We start from the raw sequence: 24,261 nt of genomic DNA on the forward strand, positions 1-24,261 counted from the left end.
ACCTGATAAAAATCCAGGAACAGCTGAAGAAGTTGGGAAGGTTTTTTCCACCAGTCATCCCAGGCTTAGTGAACTGTTTACCCTTGTGTCAAAATACAGGTCCCCTATGGAATATCTTAAATAATTCACAGCTTGTCATTAGTGAAGAAAGATCACTCCTATAGTTACTTAAAAGATGAAAATTGATATTATTATGCCTGAGTAAATTCAAATAATTTTTCACTCTGCTACACCATAGGACTACATAATTTAATCAGTAACTATATTGTTGCCTATGTCCATATTAGCAGAAAATGTCTATTTTGGCAATTTAATTACACGGATATTGTTGCAAAGATCACCTAAGCAAACATCAATAATCTAGCAGACAAAGCAGGAGCCTTTAGGAATTCACGCGCCAGACCCCAGTTTTTTATTCCCTTCCCCATCATTTTACGGGTCTAAAGAGGACCCCATGGGGTCCAGCTGAATCGAGCAAACCCCAATGAGCCGTGACTTATCCCTCCACGTCTGGGTATTAAGTGCAGAGGGCAATAAGGTCACTCCAGAAATCCTTATGAAGAATGGAGTCCAGTGGCCCCCAGGTCACATTTAATTCCACGTTCTGAACAGGTCTGCCATGAATCCTCGCTCAGGAAGGAACAGTAATGCTAACGATGATTAGTCTCATCAGTAAGAGAGAAACCAAAGGGGTGAAATGAAGTCTGCCTTTCCCCGCCTGCGACCATGGCTGAGTCTTGGTCTTGACTCTTCAAGGACAGAGACTTGCTTAGAGGAATGGATGATAGTGGCAGTTGCTTGAGCAGTGTTGCTCTCATTCTCTTCTCCCTGCCAGTCAGTTCTCAACGGGGCACAGAAGGCAACACCCAAGTAGATGGGTAGGGCCGCAGCACACTGCAAATTTTATGTGTCGTCTTTCACCCATGCGAGCCAGCTACAGGCAGACCTGGAGCTAAAACCCAGGTTCCCTGAATCCCCAGAGCAGTGCTCTTTCCACTGGGCATCTCTAACCCATTGGACTCTCTCTCCCTCAAGACTTTTCCTTTCACTTACCCCAGAGTCTAGCCCGAGCCAGATGCCAGGTATGACCATATTGAGAGAGCATGGTGGGCGGGTCAAGTCAAATGTTAGATTCTCAGCTGCCCATCTTCCCAAGTCAGTCCTTCAGCACTAGATGCTCACACCATCTCTCTGGGTCCAACTCACAAACCCTGCACCCAAAGAGACAAAATTCTTGTCACTTCTAGAGCAGTGATGTTCTAGTTCGTCATATCATTCAGAATGATGTTTCGGTCTCACTTACCTTCCCTAGAGGGGTTAGCCTTATACAGGTCTCCTGGTATCCCTTCAGAGAACGTGGATGCATGCTTCCATGCAGACTGGTCTGGCTATTTTTCACTGACACTGTCCATTAGGTTGTGAAGCTCAAGGACTACACACAAGTTGGTTACCTTGGCTTGGCAGTATGGGTCTTAAAACCTGTCAACCACCAGAAAAAGATAGGGAAAGTGACATTGGTCTAATCCCGGCTCTGCCACTTGTCAGCTGTGTGACTTTGGGCAAGTCACTTAACTTCTCTGGGCCTCAGTTCCCTCATCTGTAAAAATGGGGATGAAGAATGTGAGCCCCACGTGGGACAACCTTGATTACCTTGTATCCTCCCCAGTGCTTAGAACAGTGCTTGCTACATAGTAAGTGCTTAACAAATACCAACATTGTTGTTATTATTATTCCCACTTTTGCTGTGTCAAAGGGATGATGCATCTGAGAACAGTAAGCACCTGTAGTCTAAAAGAAGCCTGAGATTAAATCATTAATCCAGCCAGTGATGTCTTTTAAGTGCTTACTGTTTGCAAAGCATTATACTGAGCACTGAGAGAACAGTAGAGTTGTTGAGACATGATCCCTGCTCACAAGGAGTTTTACCATCTAGTGAGGGAGAGAGGCCTTAAAATAAATTACAGATGAGGGAAAAATAGAATATAAGGATATGTATATAAGTGTGTGGGCATCAGGGGAGTGTTGAAATGCTTAGGAGGTAAGGATCCAAATGCATAGGTGATTCAGAAGGAAGGAAGAATAAGGTTGGAAGATGAAAGATTAGTCAGGGAAGGCTTCTTGGAGGAGATATGATTTGAAAATGGGGAGAGTGATAGTCTGTTGAATAGGAAGGGGAAGAAAGTTCCAGGAAGGAGGGAGGGTGTGAGCCACGGATCAAGGCAAGAAAGAAGGTATCGAAGTACTTAAAGTAGGCCGCTGTTAGAGGATCAAAGTATGCTGACTGGGTTATAGTGGGAGAAGAGTGAGGGCAGGTAGGAAGTAGCAAGCTAATTGAGATTAATATTATTTTGTATATAATAACATTTAGGTTTTTGAATTATCCTTATTCCTAAAATTCTAAGTTTCCTCAAATCTATGGCCTTACTGTCTTGGTAGGAGGTTAATCAATCAATGGCACTTACTGAATGCTTACTGTGAGTAGTTCTATACTCAGTGTTTGGGAAAGTACAATATAGTAGAGTTGGTAGACATGATCCCTGCCCACTTGGAGCATTCAGTACTGTTAGACTGTGAGCCCACTGTTGGGTAGGGACTGTCTCTATATGTTGCCAACTTGTACTTCCCAAGCGCTTAGTACAGTGCTCTGCACACAGTAAGCGCTCAATAAATATGATTGATGATGATGATGATGTTATCCTCATTTAGGACTGTGGGCATCCACATTTATTAACAATTCTTTATTTGCTCACAATCTTTGTGATTTCTCGCCCCGTGTCAAGGAAAGAGGGTGTAGTGAACAGAACCCTTGACCGACTCAAGCAGGATCGATAAACCTCACATGATTGATCCACTTTGTCTCCTTCTAAGAGCTTTTCCTCTCTTCATTCCTTGGCTCATTACCAAGGGCAGCTGCTCTGCTTCCAAAGCTCTTGTTGCAACAGCAGAAGGAAACCAACACAATCTGTGTGCCGAAACCCTGGGGCGTTGCGAGATCTGTCTGTGGGAAGGATGAAGAGATGTGGGCTACAGGCTTGACCAAACCCTTAAAGAAACTCTGGTTTTTCCGGGCCTAGGGCCTCAGCAGTCAAATACAAAATACAGTTCTCCCCGATGCTCTGACACTTCACCCCTGGAGGATATGACATTTTTCCAAAGGAGCTGAGTTGGGAAAGCCAGTAGCTTCTCTCTTCTAACCTTCATTCTGTTTCTCCTTTCTTGTATTCTCCCTTTCCTCCTCCTTTCTCTTCTTTCTGCTTGGATCCTGTCATCCTCAACATCTCTGAGTCTTTGTCCAGTCCAGAGGAACCTCAGGAGACCAGGTGGTTCTGGGACTGATCTGAGTGGTTTTTCAAGGGGTGGAAGGCCCAGGCCATCAGGAAAAAAGATCACTTGCCTCATTAAATCCTTTGCATCGTCCGACTATAGCCCACTGTGGGTGTTTAATGAATCGGGTGAAAATGGAAGCTTTCATAACCACCCCTAGTCACCGCAGCTGAAAATGAAATGCTGTGACTCCAGTGCTCTAAAACCAACCTATTCATTGTGTCTTGTTCTCGTCTCTCTCACTGTAGACCACTTGCTTATATCCTCCCACCTGCCTGGATCTCCCTACCCCTTCACATTCTCAATAGCCGTTATATATATGCCTTTAAAGTCTGTTGTTTCCCCCTACCTGTAATTTATTTTAGAGTCCAACTTCCCCACTCAATTGAAAAGTCCTTAAGGGCAGTGATCATATCTGCTAACTCTATTGTCCTCTCCCAAGTGCTTAGGACAGTGCTCTGCACACAACAGGTAGTTGATAAATGTTATTGATGTTGAATGTTGATTTTTTTAGTGGTATTTGTTAAGTTCTTACTATGTGCCAGGCCCTGTACTAAGTCCTGGGGCAGATACAAGCTAATCAGGTTGGGCGCAGTCCACATCCCACATGGGGCTCACAGTCTTAATCTCCATTTACAGATGAGGTAACTAAAGCCCAGAGAAGTGAACTGATTTGCCCAAGGTCACACAGCAGACAAGTGACAGAGCTAGGATCAGGTCCTTCTGATTCTCAAGCCCGTGTTCTATCCATTAGGCCACACTGCTTCTCTCTAATGATGATGTGCTTGAATGCACCTGAAGGGAGAGGGAGAAAAGGGAGGAAGTGGGTAGGAAGGAGATGGTATTTTGAGGGCCTTTCAGTTTATTTTAAGAAGAAAGCATATTGCACACAATTTTTAAAATGGGTTTTTGAGACACTAAAGATTAGAATAAGTTGACAGGACAGCTAATTGGACCTGACCACTTCCATCATTAAAGGTCAATGATCATTGACTGTCTTACAGGCCCTCTAGACTATAAACTCCCTCTAGACTCTAGGCTCATTACGGGCAGGGAATGCATCTGCTAATTCTGTTGTATTGTACTCTCCCAAGTGCTTAGTACAGTGTTCTGCACTTAGTACGTGCCCAATAAATATGATTGATGGTGTGCAGCGTGGATGGTCACCAAGCAGTATATGCCCTATCAAAAGATTCCAGTTCACTGGGTCGCTGTTATCCGTCAGCCTCTCATAAACTGGATTCCAGACAGAACCTTCCAGTCATCTGCCAGCTCATTTTGAGTCATCGTGGGACTCCAACAGAGGTGTGACAGCATTGAAAAATGGGTTCTCTAGCCTGATAGCTCAGTTCATCCAAACAAAACCCTGCACTTGGGTTTTTTATTGGGTTTGGATAGTAAGATTTCCGTGGAGTCCTGACATCTTCCTGAAAATGAGGCACCTTCTCAAGGGGCATAAAGAAGTGCCATTTTCACAAATTCAGTTTCTGAAGGTTAACATCTTATTGGCAGTAGAGAATGAGCTGAACCTGTTGAACAGGAGTCATGCAAACATCTTGCTGCCAGCATTATTGTATGGAAGCTTCCTGAAGAAGCTACACAGCTGGTTTCCCAATCCTCTTCTTCCCACCCATATTCCATCACATCCTATTTGTGGGGGGTAGAGGAAAAGGGGAAATGAGTTATTGCTTTCCCAGCTGTAACTCTTTAGCAACGGGTTTTCCCTGCCCACGGACCAGCCCACCCATAAACCATGTCCTGGGGCAGGAATTGCCCTCAGTCCCCCAAAACTGTTTGGGTCCCCCCCTTTGGGAGGTCCTTGCTGCGGTTCCCTAGTGAGGAGGTGGCTCTTCTGATCACTATGCTTCTCCTTCAGCCTGACTCTTTTCTCTTTTGGGGATGAAGGACAGGGATTCTCCTTTGAGGCAGACATTCAGAGCGATCAATCAATTGTATTTCTTGAGTGCTTCTGTGAGCAGAGCACTGTACCGAGTCCTTGGGAAAGTACAGTAGAGGTGGTAGACATGATCCCTGCCCTTGAGGAGTTTACAGTCTAGTGGATCTTGAAGTCACTGCTGACCACATGCCCAGGGACTCTGCTGCCAATAATGGCAAAGCCATCCATAAGAAGGGCAAAGGAACATTTCCATTTGGCACCTGGCTTGAACTGGGTGCTGCCTCCAGCTAGTTCTCATTTCAGCCCAGTATCACCTCTTGCTGCTGTTGGCTGGTCTTAGTGTCAGCAGCCATCTTTGAGGAGAGCCTGTCTCTCCCCCATCTAAACTATACAATTGACCTCCCTCCCTCCCTTCTTCTCTCCCTCCCTCCCTCAGCGCTGTGGTAGCCCCCCTGTCAGCTCCTTAAAGAGCCCCCAAGCCCAACTCCCACCCCTAACTCCACACCGGTCCCTCTGCCAGGCTCCTCCACCAATCTGGAGTTTGGGGGCCAGAATCCCCTTTCACCCAATCCACTGTTGGTACCTCCCCCACCTGAGGGTTTTGGGGGCCAAACAATAGTATTTCAGTGAGGTGTCAGCAAATATTCTCACTCCAGACCCCCTGAAATTTAGAGGTGGTCCCGAGGTCTCTGTCCCAGCCCTAACTGGAATTGAACTCACTTGGAGTGTGGCACCATAATCAATATAGTGCTGTCACCAATTCTTAATACATGCAAGGACTAGAGTGGCATGGATAGCCCTCCCAAAAACTGGATAAGAAGACATACATGACAATATATGTGTTACAGTGGGCATGCAGTGCAATGTGATGATTTATAACCAAACAATATGGCGAACGTTTTGATGTCTGTTTCCCTCTCTAGATTGAAAGCTCCTTGTGGGGAATGTGTCTATCAATTCTTGTACTCCCCCAAGAGCTTAGTACAGTGCACTGAATGCCAGTTTTGCAAAATTAGAGACATTTCTCTTGACCTCTGATTATTATTATTATTATTATAGTATTTAAGTGCTTACTATGTATCAATCATTCATTCTTATTGAGCCCTCACTATGTGCAGAGCACTGTACTAAGCCCTCGGGAGACTTGGTAGACACATGCCCTGCCCACAAGGAGCTTACAGTGTAGGTCATGGGTTCTAATCCTGGCTCTGCCACTAGTCTGTTGCGTGACCTTGGGCAAGTCACTTCACTTTTCTGTGCCTCAGTTAGTTTATCTGTAAAATAGGGATTGAGACTATGAGCCCCATGTGGGACAGAGACTGTGTCCAACCTGATTTGCTTGTATCCATTCCAGCACTTTGTACAGTTCCTGGCATACAATAAGTGCTTAACAAATACCACAATTATTATTATTATTATAAGGGGAGACAGACATAAGTGCTGTGGGGGTGTTGGTGGAGTGAATAAAGAGTACAAATGCAAGGGTGATGCTGAAAGAAGAGGCAGAAGAGGGAAATGAGGGCTTAGTCGGGGAAGGCTTCTTGGAAGAGATGTGATTTTAATAAGGCTTTGAAGGTAGGGAGAATAATCAGCTGTCATATATGAAGGGGGAAGGATTTCCAGGACAGAGGCAGAACACGGGCAAGGGGTTGGCGGTAAGATATACAAGATTGAGGTACAGTGAGTAGGTTGGTGTTAGAGGAGTGAAGTGAACGTGCTGGGTTGAAGTAAGAAATCAGTGAGTCAAGTACTATTCTAAGTGCTCAGCTTAGACAACAGTCCCTGTCCCACATGGGACTCACAGTCTAAGTAGGAGGGAGAACAGGTACTCAATCCCCATTTTACAAATGAAAAAACTGAGGCACAGAGAAGCTAAGTGACTTGTCCAAGGTCACCCAGCAGGTAATTGGCAGGGCTGGAATTAGAATCCAGGTCCTCTGTCTCCCAGGCACTTACTTTGTCCACTAGGCCATGCCGTGCCTTTGCTATCCCCATTTTCTCCAGAGTCTCTGTGTTTCCTTCCCATGACCGAGTGACCTATCTGCCACCATGTGTGAGCCACAGAAGAGGGAAGATGTTTTAAATTGCACATTAAAGTGTCTTGCGCCATATCAGATCCAGACAGGGGAGAGGCCAGCTGAATTCTAGACAACTACCGTAGGAGGGACCCCATTGCCACCGCCCCCCCCACCCATCCTTAGCCGGATCCATCTCAAGTAGGGCTGTCAGCCTCAAAAGAGCCTTTGGTCTTTTTCAGCCTCATTCCCAAACCGCCTCCCCCTTAACCTGGGTAACTGCTAGCTTTCTTCACTTCCCCTGCTCAAAACATGCCAAATGTTGCTTGAGACCATAGTGTCCCTGGGGGATAGTCTTTTCCCCTTGGCTGACCTCGATTGGTAGGGGAGTCCTTAAGAACTGGAAGGATAAGGCATAGTTTCTATAGGGTACACTCTGAAGGAAAAGGAACCGGGGCAACAGTTATTTTGTTGTGGCGAGTAAAGCAGATTTGTCTAGCAAGTGGGAGAAAGGAAATGCTGATGGTGGACAGTGAAGCCAGGGAGGAAAAGGCTCAGAGAAGCAGCATGGCTTAGTGGATAGAGTATGGCTGGGAATCAGAAGGACTGGAGTTCTAATCCCGGCTCTGCCACCAGTCTGCTGTGTGACATTGGGTCACTTGACTTCTCTGGGCCTCATTTGCCTCATCTGTAGAACGGGGATTAAGACAGTGAGATTCATGTGGAACAGAGATTGGGTCCAAGCTTGTATCGACCCCAGGGCTTAGTACAATGCCTGGCACCTACTGAGCGCTCAACAAGTACCATTAAAACAAAAAAGGCTGTGAGGAAGGTGATCTGAGACCAAGCCAGGGCCATGGGCATTGACACAGCAGTCCAATTGACAATGAGGTCAGTGAAGGACACTGCAAATTCTGGTCCAGTTTCAGTTGAATAGGACTACAGAAAGATGCAGGACTACAGAAAGATAAAGATGCCTGTATAATGAGCCTCTGGGCCAAGGCAGTGTTGAAAATTGGATTTCTTTTTCCGCCCTCTAAGTTGGAGCCTTCTGCTGACTTGCTTTTTCAGCAGGGTTGGTGACTTGGAGAGTTAGAAATTTTGCATTGTAGCATTCCCACAGAATGTAGCCGTGATCTTTTCCCAGCCAAGATCTTGGGTCCAATAATTCTTGTATCCAGGAGTGCAAAATAAGTGGACAGAAAGCCAGTCTATTGCTGGACTCTGTATTTTCTACACACTCACTTGGATATTCCTACCACTTACTTGGGAAATTTTAGTAGACAGAGAATCTGGAGAGAAGATAACTCATCCTTTCTCCCCCTCAGGGATCCTTGAAGGCAACACATATATTGTATATCGCAAATGAACTTTTAACAAGATATACTTCATTCTCTGAAATGAACCACACCTCAATTGTATGGGATTAAATCTGAGGAATCTTAATGACCCTGTCATCTAATGAGTACTGGCTTTTTTTCTTGCAATATCCCCTCTCTAAGGAAAATTTCTACAGGTTTGCAAATACTGTCTGATTTGACCTATGACCACAGAATAGCCATAAGAATTGGCACTGATTCATTACCTCAAGACTTTAAAAAATAATAGGCTATGAGTCAGAAAAATGTGAAAAATAGTGGAAAGCATTAGCCAAAATATTAGCAAGATGCTTTGGTAGGTTCCTGATGCTGACTTTCACCAATCAGGTACTTCATTTCTGTGATACTGTGAAAAACGGGCAGAACTAGAGAAAATGTGAAGTAGATTTTTTTAACCCATCTGCAAATCTGTTCTATTCTTCCTTTTCCATTCTTTCCTTGACTCTTTCAATACCTCCTTTTTGAATTTATCACGAACTCCTTTCTCATAATAGTTATGTTGGCACTTTCTTGTTCTTTCTCCACCTCCTTGTTCATAGGTTTTCATTTTCCTCTTCCTGCTAAACCTTCTGTTTCAAGTTTTTTCATACTCAGTCCATCAATCAAAGATATTTATTGAGTGCTTATTGTGTGCAGAGCACTGTACTAAGTAGTTGGGAGAGTACAATACAATTGGTGGACACAATCCCTACCCTCTTATTTTCTATTCACCTATGTTGCATTCTTAGGTCCTCATTCCTTCAATAGGCCTGTAGGGAGAAGCAATCTGGCCATGGACATTCCTATGCCAGAAGGAAATGTTCCAAAGCAAAGTAATTTATCTACACAAAAAAGAGCAAGAGCACCCCTTAGGGAAAGCTGGCATCCTTACCAACTTGCCCTAACATTAACTCTCGAAGCAACTTATTTACCTCTTCCTCTTGCCTTCTTCCAGCTTGCTTGCAAAGAAGCAGCATGGCTCAGTGGAAAGAGCACGGGCTTTGGAGTCAGAGGTTATGGGTTCAAATCCAGGCTCCACCAACTGTCACCTGTGTGACTTTGGGCAAGTCACTTAACTTCTCTGTGCCTCAGTTACCTCATCTGTAAAATGGGGATTAAGACTGTGAGCCCCCTGTGGGACAACCTGATCACCTTGTGCCTCCCCAGCGCTTAAAACAGTGCTCTGCACATAGTAAGCGCTTAATAAATGCCAACATTATTATTATTATTATTATTATTATTATTATTATTATTATTATTATTATCTCAGCTTCCCTGAGTGAGCCGGTCATTTCCTTCAGTCTTCTAATTGATCTAGAAGATTAATTTCAGATTACCAGGCACCTTTCCATAAACCTTAACTGTCAAAAGAGAGCAACATACCTAAAGATGTGTTAGCCTGGGCTGAGATGCATACAACTCGTGTTCTCTAATAAGATATAGTTTCATTTTAATGAAGAAAAGCCCCTAATAAACCATCTTTTGGAAAGTTTCCATTCATTTATCTTTTTCTCTGCTTCCTTATTTTTGTATTTTCTCATAACAAGATTTGTGCTTATTATTGTTTCCCGTGCTCCTTTCCATCGATATTTCATTTTTACTTTATCTCCTGCCCCTGGGCTTTCTTTTCACCCTTTCCAGGAGTTCTCACTGCCTTGTCCCCCATAAACCTCCTGGTGAAATGGATGCATCTCTCATTGCTTTTCTACCTCCCCTTTATATATTTGCATTTTCATTTTTTTTTTGGTCCTCTGCTCCCTTAAGCCCTGTCTTACCTCCTTCCCTTCCCCACAGCACCTGTATATATGTATATATGTTTGTACATATTTATTACTCTATTTATTTTACCTGTACATATCTATTCCATTTATTTTATTTTGTTAATATGTTTGGTTTTGTTCTCTGTCTCCCCCTTCTAGACTGTGAGCCCACTGTTGGGTAGGGACTGTCTCTATATGTTGCCAACTTGTACTTCCCAAGCGCTCAGTACAGTGCTGTGCACACAGTAAGCACTCAATAAATATGATTGATTGATTTTCATTTGCTTATTTCATCTTGTATCCTTTCTCATTTATTCTGTTCTCTTGTTATGTATTTTCTCAGCCCCTCTCTCTTTGCCTTCTATCCTTGTGCTATACATTTATGTCCTTCCTTCTACATCTCCTTTTCAGTCATCCTCTTTCTTTGGCTGTAATTACAGTATTTCAATTACAAGGGCCGTCTGTTTTTTAATGGTATTTGTTAAGCACTTACTATGTGCCAGGCACTGTACTAAGCACTGGGATAAATGCAAGATAATCAGATTTGACACATGCCCTGACCTACAAAGGTCTCCCAGTCGCAAACATCTTGGTGAGCAACCATGTTTATTCCTAAATGTTGTTTGTTTTCAACTGAACGTACATTTTTTTTTTCTGGTTTCATTTGTAATCCTTGAGCTGGCCTGTCTCCCTCAGAACCAGACCGGTGTTAACAAATATCCAGCCATGGCCATGGTCCCTGAGGTCTGATCTGCAGAATCAAGAGCCACAGTTCTCTTCGGTCTCTGATAAGAATAAGACCAAAAGGAGTGCCATTATGGGCCAGACCAATGGTCTCTTCATCCTGGGATTCTTTCTCCGACCGTCACAGCAAAGGATGCTAGAAAGGAGAATATGATAGCAATCCTCGGTGTCACTGTGGATCTCTCAGGTGAAGGACTGTGCTCCCGCAACCTTGTTTCTTGAGCCAGAGTTTGGGATGTGGATGGACGGCCATTGCTACAAAATGAGAAGTAACAAGGCCTAGTAATTAAAGCACAGCCCTGGAAGTCAGAAGGACCTGTATTCTAATCCTGACTCCATGCCTTGTCTGCGGTGTGACCTTGGGCAAGTCACTTAACTTCTCTGTGCCTCAGTTCCCTCACCTGTAAAATGGGGATTAAGACTGTGGGACATGGACTGTGTCCAACCTAATTAGCTTGTATCTACTCCTGCACTTAGTACAGTGCCTGGAACATAGTAAGTGCTTACCAAATACCATAAAAAACCCCAAAAAAAGCTAGCACCTCAAGTCTCTTATTCTTATATCCAGGCATTAGGATCAAGTGACGGTGTGCTTTTTCATGCCATATAGTCTAACGAAAGTAATCATGCCCATTCACTCAATCAGTCATATTTATTGGGCACTTACTGTTTGCAGAGCACTGTGCTAAGCACTTAGGCGAGTACAATATAATAATAAAAAGACACATTACCTGCCCACAATGAGCTTACCGTCTAGCGGGAGCTTACAGTCTTGACTCCACATATCCAGAGATCTCAGCATTTCAGTCTCTCCAAACCTGTGTTATCGTAGCATGAAAGATGGAAAAATACTGTGGCCCCAGAGACCCCATGGAGATTTATTAATAATGATAATAATAGTTACACTTATCTTGTGCCAGGCACTATCCTAAATGCTGGGGTAGTTGCAAGAAAATCAGAAACAGTCCCAGTCCCACATTGGGCTCAAGTCTAAGAGGGGGAATGGGGGGAAAAATCAAATGATCAATGTAGTTATTGAGTGCTTACTGTGAGCACAGCATTGTATTTAGCCCTTGGGAAAGTACAATAAGAGAAAAAGTATTTCATTCACATTTTATAGAGGAGGAAACCAAGTTACAATTAAGTCCAGGGATTTGCCCAAGGTCAGACAGGAGGCAAGTGGCAGAGCCAGGATTAGAAGCAGCATGGCCTCGTGGAAAATCACAGGCTTGGGAGTCAGAGGACCTGGGTTCTAATTCTGGCTCCAACACATGTCTGCTGTGTGACCTCAGGCAAGTCACTTAACTTCTCTGGGTCTCAGTTTCCCTCATCTGTAAAATGAGGATTAAGACTGTGAGCCCCGTGTGGGACAGAGACTGTGTCTAACCCAATTATCTTGTACCTACCCCAGTGCTTAGTACAGTGCCTGGCACATAGTAAATACTTCACAAATACCACTATTATTATTATTATTAGAATCCAGGCATCCTGACAGTCTGGCATGGGCTCTTTTCACTAGGCCATGCTGTTTCTGACAAAGAAGCATGCAGCTGCCCTCCGCAAGGGCCCTGCAGTAGCAGTATTGTAGCCCCACAAGCCTCCTATTTGGAAGAGAACCTGTAGTAAATCTAGTAGTGCCCCTGCACCTCAGTTATCATCATCATCATCAATCATATTTATTGAGCGCTTACTATGTGCAGAGCACTGTACTAAGCGCTTGGGAAGTACAAATTGGCAACATATAGAGACAGTCCCTACCCAACATTGGGCTCACAGTCAGTTACAGCACATAAACCTAGATAAACCCCTATCCAGCACATCGCACTGTCTACACTCTGCTAGGCTCCATGCATTCTGGTTAATTGAGCTGTGACTACACCCAACAAGCTCCAAATTTAAATAAAGATTAAGTATAGTCCAGCTGCCTGCCTCCCTAAATTTTATGCCCTACTAAACCAAAAAAAAAAAAGAATTGAAAAGGGTACCTATTACTAGGCACTCCACTCCTGAGGAAAATAAATAAAGTCTGTGTCTTTGAGGGGGAGGTCTGGAGATGTTTTATTTTCACTCATTTGTACCAGACCTTCAGAGACATGAATTCTCAGTCTTTATCTCCGCACAATATGAAATGGGAATTTAAGTGCTTCGTGTGAATGATGATAATTGTTTCAAACCAGAACCTAAGGCCTCATTTGAGAAAGGGTAGTGGTCTGTCAAAACCAGTATAGCAACTGCCTGCCTGGCCTAGTCAGGGAAGGTTCAGTTTTGAATTTCTCCTTGGCTTTGCTGGCTTTTCCTTAGAAAGTGAGTTTCTCAAGGTCTTTTGGACGACTGTGTGGCATCTAGAATAGCATTATGCCAATGGATTTAATAATGTTTTGAATGGTATTTGGATTGAGTGGGGTTACCATTGGATTTGGAGGAAAACAACCTTCTGCAAAGCCCGTTTTCTTCCAGAAAAGGTCTAAACTGCAGATATAAAAGGCCTCTAGAAGCCTTCCCCTCCTTCCAACCTATGAAAATGCTTCCATCACACAGTTACAGGGCTCTGCCCTCCGTGGGTGCTCATTAGTGACTGATTAACCAAATGACCAGTGAGCTCTTTGCTGTGGGCTAACAACAGATATGTACAAGCAAATAGATACTACTATGACCAATCAACTGAGAAACTACCACTTTCCCATCACCCACCTTTTTCCACCTTACTCCAAATGCCATGCCACACTATTCAGAGCTCCCGATAAACTCCTTTCTTTTCCACCAACAGACTAGGTCCACCTAAGAAGCATATAAATGGTGTGCAGATTGGCATGTGGAAATAACACCTTAATTCTGACTAGACATTTTCACTGTCAGCAAGTAGAAGCATGTACTTTACTACCTTCTGGTCTATTTAAAAATGCTCATGCATCCAAAGATATGTTCAGCCAAATTCTCCTAGGCATTAATTACCCTCACTCACTAATTACATGGAAAGATTCAAATAGCATTATTGGTAGGGATGGGCGAGGAGGTACCCATAAAATAAATTTGGCCTAAACTTTTGCCTAAAACTTCATCCAAATATGAATTTCAGTAAAGAAATTTTAAGTGGTTTCACTTTTTCTCCATAATGCATAAAGTTGTTTTGTTTGTTTTTAAAAATTCAGTGGCAACTAGAAGCTGAGATTTTTCCAGGAAAACCCCATACGCTGTCTCTCTTCACCAAAATTAGGCAGTAATCCTTATCATTGTCATCAGATAAGATAGAGAGATAACACAGATAGATCAATTTCCTTTAGGTTCAAAGATTATAAAAACTAATAGTGAGTGTTTTATTTATGGGTGTGGGTATAACTGGTAAGACAAATGCCGAAACAACAATCCCTTCCACACTCTGCACACATAAAGCTCACGCCGTGTTGCACGTGTTTCCTTTGCCCCCCTCGACAGAATCTGGCACCATTTTTGTTCCTCTCTCTTTGTGTCACGATTGTCTTGAACTCCTTGTTCCAGGAGAGTTACCCCGCTTCTAATTGCTGTACCCCAGGCTGGTCTGCCTTCTGGTACTGTCTCCCAGCTGTCTAAAGCTAGGCTTCATCAAAGAGGACATATGAAATATCCGCCTATGTTCAGCTGGGAATGTACAAACCAAGGTAGACCCATTCCTGCTTTCCAGGATCTATTAAACCTAAGTATTTCAATACAGACCAACATTACAAAATAGCAATAGTTCAAACACCACTAGGTTATTAAATGAGAGACAGAGAGAATACCGCAATCATTTTTCAGTGCAAATAGGAGTTTGTGGAGCATGAGCGCCTTGTTAGAAAGGGGAAGAGAGTTAAGATCACCACTTCTTCAGCTCTAACTAGTCAAAACTGTGGATATGTGGAATATGGGGAGATATTGCGTGATATTGCAAAGTTTCCAAATCTGGATGGCGGGCATATTCAATTGAGGATAACCAGGGCATTTCCCAGGTGGGACAGGGCCCAGCAGAGGTAGTCCGCAACACGGCAGGAGACCTGCTGCAGTAACTCATGGAGATGATGAACTAGGGCACCAGGAGGGATGGTGGACAATGGGAATCGCTCCACAACAGTCTGTCCTGATTAAATGAGGCAACCCTTTGGTCAGCAGGGAACTGGGGAATGAGGATGGGGCTACAGTGAGGGGAAGGAAAGAGATGAGGTCCTCAGTACCCACTGGAAGAGGCTTCCGTTTGCATCTTTATTGCATGCTGGAGAACACAAACTTCCACTTTTGTCAACTGCCAGCAGGCCTTTAATGCTCCCGAGGAATGCCTCTGCCTGCCTTTCTCTCTGTCTCTGTCTCTCTCTGTATATATAAATGTGTACGCACACATATATGTGTATATATATGTGTGTGTGTATTTATGTGTGTACACATTTATATAAAAGCAAGGAATATGTATATATACATATACATAGGTATGTATACTTTTGCCTTTTATATCTGCAGTTTAGACCTTTTCTGGAAGAAAATGGGCTTCACAAAAGGTTGTTTTCCTCCAAATCCAATGGTAACCCCACTCAATCCAAATACCATTCAGAATATTATTAAACCCATTGGCATAATGCTATGCTAGATGTCATACAGTCATCCAAAAGTATGTACATATTCCTTGCTCTTGATCCTCTCACCTCCAACCCGTCATACAAGCCTTCCCCCGCCTCTTCTGGGATGACTTCTTCCTTCAGCTTCAACAACAGTGTTTGCAACATAGTAAATGCTTAACATATACCATGAACTGGCATAAACTTTCTTTCAAAGCCTTGGTAAAAAGTCACCTCCTCCAGGTGATAGATACCCCCTTCACCCTAGTCCCAGTTAAGCCATCCCTTCAACCACCTCAGCATTCATCTATGTACCTGGTTATCCACTTGTACCTGTTATTTATATTTCTTTTCTCATTTTCAGCTCTTCTGTCTAAAGGCATATAAAATAAGACTCCGCTACTCCTAATATTGTAATCACTCAAGTGCTTAGTATGGTAAACATTAAATAAGTACTATTGACTGAGTTTACATCTACTGGAACAATGTCTTTTCCATCTCTAGTGGATTCGCTGAGCACTTAAACCGCTATTCTGGCCACAATAGATAATCAATTAGAACTGTTGATTCTGGCAGAGATACTGGAAGAGCTCTGTGCCCAAACCAAGCAAGTTTACCTCTTCTTCGAAGTGTGCAGTGGCAGGGATGCTGATTGTGGTGTGGGTCTGGCCCTATTCCTATCACCTTCAACTCCCCACGGGGCCCATCCAGTTATCCTTAAACAGTCCCTAATTCAGAAGTTTCTCTTATTGGCCCTAAGAGGAGCCCAGATACTCTGTTCTTCCTTCTGAAACTCTTCCAGTCTTGTTATAGCAGGCTCATTTTCAGGGGTGAAAGCCAAAAATGTATTTTACTGGAATAGCAAGTGGGCGTTGTGGGTGAGGGGTAAGGGCAAAGCATTTGAAACCATGGCTGCAGAGAGTAGGCAAGCAGGAGTAGCACCAGAGTTGCTCCATCTCACCCTGCTGTGTGATGGGAACCTCACAGGTCCCTGCGCCATGTCTAGGACAGCACCCTGATGGCGGAAGATCTGGAGCAGTGGGAACGGGAGCCAGAATTCCCTCCATCCCCCTACCTCAGAGCAGTCCAGGAGCCCCCACGCTCCACCCGGAGCCATGCCAGACTCACTGTAGTAACAGATGGTATTGCTATAGAGTCTCTGGGGCAGGACACTCCAGTCAGACACGCCAGCCTGCTTCTTGAGCTGCGGCAAAGAGAGGAGGCTCATCCCCAAGCCCAGCAGGCAATGGCTAAGCAGGCCCTGGCTGCCCAAATCAGACCTGCTAGAGGCATCTCCGGGTCAAGCGGTCAGCTTCAGTCTGGAGCCAGAAGGAACCCAGCCACCCCACTCTGCTCTCCCCGATGTGTACTCCGGACTGAACCAGGAAATCAAGCAAGGAGAACAGGGAGAAGGGCGAGTAAGTGGGGAGAACGAAAAGGAGAAGAGGGAGAGAACCTAGAGTAAGGGTAGCAGGAGGAGCGGGGGGACGTGAGAAAACTCTGTAGTAGGGGAGGGGCCGGAGTAAGTTGGTTATGTCACTGCTGGGAAGTCAAAGGCACCGGCAGGCCTCAGCGAGAGCCAGGCAGCCCAAGAGCCGTCTTCCCAGCAGTGTTAAATCGGCCCCTTTCATCTACTGGATGCCTTTCAGCGTGTGCGAGGAGCCCACCCCTGCTGGGATGAGAGTTGCGGGAGCCCTCCGACTCAAAAGGAACAGGTCTGCTGCCAGAGCGGCGGGAGAATCTCAAACCTCAGCTCTGTGGGCTGAGCCCAACTTGGGGGAAGAAGGCCTGTGGGATTCCAAGTCATTTGGAAGAAAGCTCATCACCCTTTGACCAGAATCAGTTTTAGGAGCAGGCGAAGCCGGTGGTTGAAGGGGGTGGCTGCTTCTGCGCTCCACCCCTCCCTGTAAACCAGCAGAGCTTCTCTTAGGCCCCTCCCCACCCTGAGGAGAAGGCTCTGGTAGCCCCCCAAAAGACGGGATTTCATGACCCTGGATTGGACAGGGATGGGGATTTAAGAATTGGAATTACTCCAGTAGTTCACTTCCCTAAATTCCCCCCTCCCAGATCCAGCCTGGGACAGTGTAAAAACCCAGAGCCAAAGCCTCCTGAGTCCTAAGGTAGTTGGGTGTGGTTCAAAGAGCACAACCAGTAAAGTGGCAGAAAGTTCCATGTTTTAAACCCTGCCCTGGCCCCAGCCCAGCCAATGCCAGGTTGCCAGAGGCCGTGGAAGGGCTAACACCAGTCTTGCCCTTGTGCCCCAGGTTGGTTTAGTGGCATCGCTGGAAGCTTTCACCTGCTATGTTGGCAAATGTCCCTGAATTTCTTGGGCATGTCCCCAGCTTTCCCTGGCTCAGAGGTCACAGAAAGATCTCAAAGCCTGGCCTGACTCCTGGGAGTGGTGCCTCCCACCCCCAACCCCGAGAAACATGCCAGAGCAGAGACCTGCTGGAACTTAAAATATGAATACGAATGATAAAATTACACTCTGCCAAGCACTGAACGAAGCACTGGGGTGGATGTCAAATAATCAGATTAGGTACAGAGAGTGAATTTTCTGGTGGGTGGCCAGGAATACAAAATGTATTTCCAGGACAAGGGTACGAAAGTAAGGAGGTCTATGGAATTGATTTTGATGTCTGTCTCTTTGCCTAGATTGTAAATACCTTGAAGGCAGGGGCCATGTTTGCTTACTCTAGTATTTTCACCCAAGCACTTAGTGTAGGGCTCTGCACAGAATAAGTGCTCAATAAATACCATTGATTGATTATGGAACTGAACGACAATTTAAGATACATTTTCTGCCCCCTGCCTTGCCTTTCAAAGAAGCCTCAAAATCCCATTTTTAGAAAGATTCTGGTATTTGCTAGGTATTTACTGTGACCCAGGCACCGTACTAAGCTCTGGGGTAGATACAAACTAATCAGGTTGAACACAGTTCCTATCCCCCATAAGGCACATAGTCTTAATCCCCATTTTATTGAGGTAACTGAGGCACAGAGAAGTTAAGTGACTTGCCCAAGTTCACACAGCAGACAACCCACTATAACTGTGGTATTTGTACAGTCCTCCTGACTGTAAATTTGTTATAGGCAGGGAACGTACCCACGAATTCTGTTGTAGTCTGCCAAGTACTCAGTAGAGTGCTCTGTGCATAGTAAATGCTCCAGAAATACCATGGATTGATGGATTGATTTGTTAAATTATGTTACTTATGCTTGCTACAGTGGACCCCCCCATAGGGAGGGTATTGAACCATTTTGCAGATGAGAAGCACAGAGAAGTTAAGAGACTTGCCCAAGATCACACAGGAAGCAAGTCTTGTACCCAGGTCCTTTAACATAAGACCTCTGTCCAGGATGAATGAATGAGGGACCAGAAGTCATCAAGTCCTTTCCCCTTCTTCTAGGCAGGGAAATCTAAGGCTGTCTGGGCTCCACCTCTACCCTCATTCCTGCTCCACCTCTGAGCTGTATCCTCAGCCTGAAAGAAGCTTCCCAGGTTTCACCTTCCCAACAGAGCTGAATGAAGAAAACTCAGGTACATCACACTATTACTCCATCTATTTCGTTTCCACACAGCACAGCTCCTCTTTTTTTTTTTCCAGGTTAAAGCTGGTAATTTATTCTCTGACAACAGGAAACAGCTGATAAAAGAAATCCTCCTTTGTTTTGGATTTACTGACTGTTTCCCACGTGCTATGTTTGTTTTGGCGGCCTCTGGAGTATCCGCTGGAAAGGGAGGGGACTGAAGAGGAGGAGGAGGGGGAACGAGGAATGTTGTTGAAACCGCAGGAAGCCCCATTGCAGAAGTGCATCTTGTGCTCAGCATAAATATTACAGGCACTCTGCTGAACCCACCTCTTTCTTCCTCCATGTTTTTAGGGAGTGGTTTCAAGAGTTAGTGTATGCTTAACTCTCTGGGGGAGTTTAGACATTTTCTGCAAGGGGATCTTGCCATCGTAAAGATGAATGGAGATGGATGAATCAGGATAAATGTCCCTGAGGAGACAACCCCCTGTCTAATCTAGGCAGCCTGGATGTTCTCAGGTCAGGTTTGGCTTTGCCTGGGCCTTTGTTTTCCCGTGTAGGAATAATCCTGCCCCTTCTTCCAAGGGATGATAAAGGCAGGAGGGGCAGATTTTCACTCTGCTGGGTCTCTGAGTGGACTGGCCCTTCATTGGCTGAGAAATATAGGGCTGCCCTGGACACACCTTAAGCAGAACCCCCTCATTCTGCCCCCCACTCACCCAACCTTACTTCTAGGAGAGGAGAGCATTGAGTAGTTGTTTTTCTGGGCTATTGTGTCTTCAAGATTCATAGAGTCAACAAACATCGACCTGGCCCCCTTGGCTACCATTTTGGGGGCCACTTCCAACTTCAGAGGCCCTAGAGGCACTAGCCATCCTGCCTCCTGTTTTTGGACTTGATCTGATCCGGTTCAAAACCTGATCTGAGCCCATGCCGGGCCTCCTTTGGGCAGAATTTGCTAGGACTATGCAGCTGGTTAGTCCAACCCTGACTCTAAGGGTCAAGGAGACCCTGTGTAGGGAGTATTGAAGCTCTGGGGAAACAAGGTACTAGGTAATAAGTCCAAGGTATTGTATTAAAATAAAGCAAACACTCTTCCAGGCTTGGCTGCAGCACAGAGGGTCATTTATTCCAACAGGCCCTGGATTCCAAGCCCAGAGTGCTTTACAGAGCAAGACCAGGAAGCTGGGTGTCTTCCTCTCCAGGGCCTTATTTCCTGCCTCAGTAAGGACCCTCATCCTGGGCTTGCCTCCATGAAATGATGATGAATATGTGGCCAGATGGGATGGGAAGCAGGTGAGGTGAATGAAATAGATGAAAGGAGATTTTTGGCTTCACCTTTCGACCTCTGGCATCAACTCTACTCCTGAGATATGTCGGGAATCAGGGGTTGAAGACTACAAGGCTATTCTTTGCAGCGTAAAGTCCATTCCTAAAGGGGTGCAAATTGTCCTGCAAAGCAGGGCACCTCATGGGAAGATGCATTCCAAGGTCCCTGCGATAATCTCTGGCAGAAGCAACTGCAGTCCTATTTAGTATAACACTTGCCTCCGACGGGCTTAAGGATACAGAAACAGCATGGCCTAGTGGAAAGAGCACAGGCCTGGGAGTTAGAGGACCTGGGTTCTAATCCTGGCTCTAGCAAATGCTTACTGTGTTACTTGGGTAAGTCACTTACCTCCTCCATGCCTCAGTTCTTCTGTTCTCCCCCCTAATGAGAACTTGAGCTCTGTGTGGGACGGGGACTGTGTCCAGCCTAATTCACTTGTATCTACCTCAGTGCTTAGAACTGTGTTTGACACATAGTAAGCACTTAACAAATGCCATAAAAAAATTTAAGCAGTAGCCCAAAAACTGTCTCTGCTTAGCAAACCCCATATGGTCTGGCAAGATCACTCCAAAGATCTGAATCCACCCTTTCAGATAAGAATGATCAAAGTACTGGCCCAAAATAGTGTTGTGTGAGCCTATATGCTCTCCCTGGCTTCTCAGAGCCGTGGGTGGGGATGGGGTATTTGGGAGTAAATGTCTTTTCTCCCTTTGCATCTATTATTGCATATTTTTGTATATATGGCATATATTGTTTCCCCAGTCCCCTTTTAACTCCCCTGGCTCATATGCCACCTAAAGCAGAGCAAGTAAAATTAACAGGATTTTCAGAACCCAGGTGGCCCTTTTAAGCTATCTTGATGTTGGTGGTGGTGGTTGTAGTAGTAATAGTATCTGTTGAGAGCTTACTGTGTTCAGAACACTGTACTAAGCACTGGAAGAGAATACATAAGTGGGAATTAGATATGGCCTTGGCCCCACATTCCAGATTATTCACTATTTCTCACAGGAAAATGAGAGCTACAAATGTAAAGTCATTGGCATTCCTTAAAAGAAAACATTCCATTTAGAAAATTTGAAGTGGGGCGGCTATTATTATTATCATCTTTATTGCTTTAATTGTTCAGTGTCCCTAGGTGGTGGCAAATTCTGGTCCTGCTGATTAATTAGTGTATTGCTATGGATGAGAGTCTGTTTCCTGGATAGGGCCTGTAAACCAATAGGAAATAGTTTCAGTAGGTCAGGTAAGAGAAGGGAGGCTTCCAAATTAAGAATAAGAGCTTTTGCCGGGAATGGTTCTCGACAGGAGATGGATTTGAAGAAATGAGTTTTCAGGACATACTTGAGGGAACTCCGCAAGTGACTCTTGGGAACTGGAGAGAACTGACCCAAGAATATAGGATGCAACGGTCGGTGGTGAGAATGGAGGCCATCTACTCTAAAACCTGATGGCATCACTGCCCGGTGGTTTGCTCAGGAATGGAATGAGGTGATACCCAAACAAAAATTTCTCACTCCAGAATTAGACCTGGTTATTTTTACTCTTGGGCCCATTCTAACCCTTTTTATTTTTCAACGTTTGTCCCCATATCTCAATAAATACCGACGATGATGAAGGTGATGATGATCATCAGCACCTACTGTGTGAATAGCACTGTTCCCAAAGAAACAATCCCTGCTCCCAGGGGCTGATGATCTAATAAGGGAGACTGTCAGAATTAAATTTCTAAATATATAATAGGGAAAAAAGTGAAAGCATAAATACAAATAATAAGACAAAAGCAAGCAAATAGATAAACAAATTGTACTTTTCAAGCAGTAATTGGGCTCAGGATTGGAACAGAAGAATACATTTTGACCTTACCCAATCTCTATACATGTCCTTTTTCTTTCCTACTCCATCTCGGGCAGTTGCAGCATGGCCTAGTGGATAGAGCACTGGCCTGACAGAAGGCCTTGGTTTCTAATCCCGGCTCCATCACTTGTGGGTCTCTGGGCAAGTCACTTCACGTCTCTCTGCTTCAGTTACCTCACCTGTAAAATGGGGGTTAAGACAGTCAGCCCTATATGGGACAAGGACTATGTCCAACTTGATTAGCTTGTAGCTACCCCAGTGCTTAGAACAGTGCCTGGCACATAGTAAGTGCTTAATAAATACCACATTTTTTTAAAAAAGAGGAGCCAGCAGTACAATGCTAAAGGTAGCAACTGCAGGAACCCTCTGTGGCCTTGGGTGGGGCCACAACAACTATGTGAGACCAGGTCTGCTCTTCAGAAGATAAAACACTTTCCTTCCCCGCAAAGAATTTTGTCATGGCATTCCCCCCTAGCCTAAACCGACTCCTTAGACATCAGTGGGCTTGGCTCTCCCCATTTCTAGATTAACGCAAAGAAGGTTGAAAAAAGCTGGGAGACTAGTTATGTTCCTACATCCTTGTCCTTTTTAGTGACCTGCATCTGAGTCTGCAAGCCAAGAACACAGTGCACTTGGATCAGGCCAATAAAGTAGCTGTGACAAAAGCAAGGACTTCTTTTGTACTACTACTGTTTGCATCCTTCAGCATTGCAGTCCTGCCAGTCCTCGAAAGATCGTGATCATTATCAGTCAACACCGAGTGCTCAGAACTGCCAAGGAAATAATCATTGACTGCCCTGAGGAAGGTCCCAAGGATCCTAGTCTTAACACAAGTTAAAGTGGTTCAGTTCCATCCTCTAGACTGTAAGCTCATCCACTAGATTGTAAGCTCACTGTGGGCAGGGAACGTGTCTACCAACTCTTTTATATTGTACTCGCCCAAGTGCTTAGTACAGTGCTCTGGAAAGAGTAAGCACTCAAGAAATACGAGTGATTGATTGATCACCTAAAGTACTTCCTGTAGGCCCAGAGGTTTGAATTCTATTAAGTCTAATTAGAACAACACCAAGCCAAGTCCAGTTAAGTTTGGGTGACTGTGGTCCGCCACAACACCTCCATCTTAAAGGTTTTAAGTTGGGGGGTCAACAGCAGCATAGAGTTTGGGATATGCATGTGTTGTAATTCCACGTCACTTATGTCCAGTTGTCTCCTCAGCTGCTGGAACTCCAACTTCCAGAAGCTCCAAGGCCTATGTCATATGAATGGTGGCACTTTCCAGAAGCGAGCAGCTTCTGGTTTGACCTGAACTTTTTACCCAGTTCAGTGCTCACTGCGCTGGAACTGGGGATGGATAGGCTGGGACAGGTTAGGCCTGACATGAATACTGACTTTTGTCTTCTTGTGCAAAACTTTACCAAAACTGTGGATGACCACAGTTCATAAATAAATACGATTGATTGATGACCGGTTCAGAACTTCCCTCACTTCCCAGGACTGACCCAAAACCAAGGTGGCCTGTAGGATTATTCAGTCATATTTATTGAGCTCTTACTGTGTGCAAAGCACTGTACTAAGCACTTGGGAGAGTACAATGTAGCGACTAACTGTCAGCTGGCCAGCCGTTCAAATCCCCCACTCTGGCTCCATGTGAAATTCCAGAACAACCCAAGTAGGGCTTACTGCCTCTGCATTTTGGGATACAACTCATTTCTACCATTAGTTTCCCCTCCTCCAAATCCACTATGTTTCTTCAAGACGGCGATATCCTAAGAAAGAGTGGAGAGAGAAAGGCAGGACGGTATTTCCAAATTGGTAAGAACCCTCACTGGGCCCATAATAAAACGGGTATGAAATTCAACACATCGGCATGGGGAAAAGATTAAAGGAAAC

General features: G+C 44.7%; 1 long non-coding RNA gene across 1 annotated transcript in view; it reads left to right on the plus strand.

Annotated features, from left to right (window-relative positions):
* Positions 1 to 24,261, plus strand: part of LOC119923033 — a 106,882-nt gene that overhangs the window by 62,176 nt on the left and 20,445 nt on the right. Inside the window, exon 2 of the long non-coding RNA XR_005448754.1 lies at positions 19,067 to 19,197. This is a non-coding gene — a long non-coding RNA (uncharacterized LOC119923033). The remainder of the gene's footprint in view (positions 1 to 19,066; positions 19,198 to 24,261) is intronic.

This window comes from Tachyglossus aculeatus, chromosome 2 (genome assembly GCF_015852505.1).
Source record: "Tachyglossus aculeatus isolate mTacAcu1 chromosome 2, mTacAcu1.pri, whole genome shotgun sequence".
Classification (NCBI taxonomy): domain Eukaryota; kingdom Metazoa; phylum Chordata; class Mammalia; order Monotremata; family Tachyglossidae; genus Tachyglossus; species Tachyglossus aculeatus.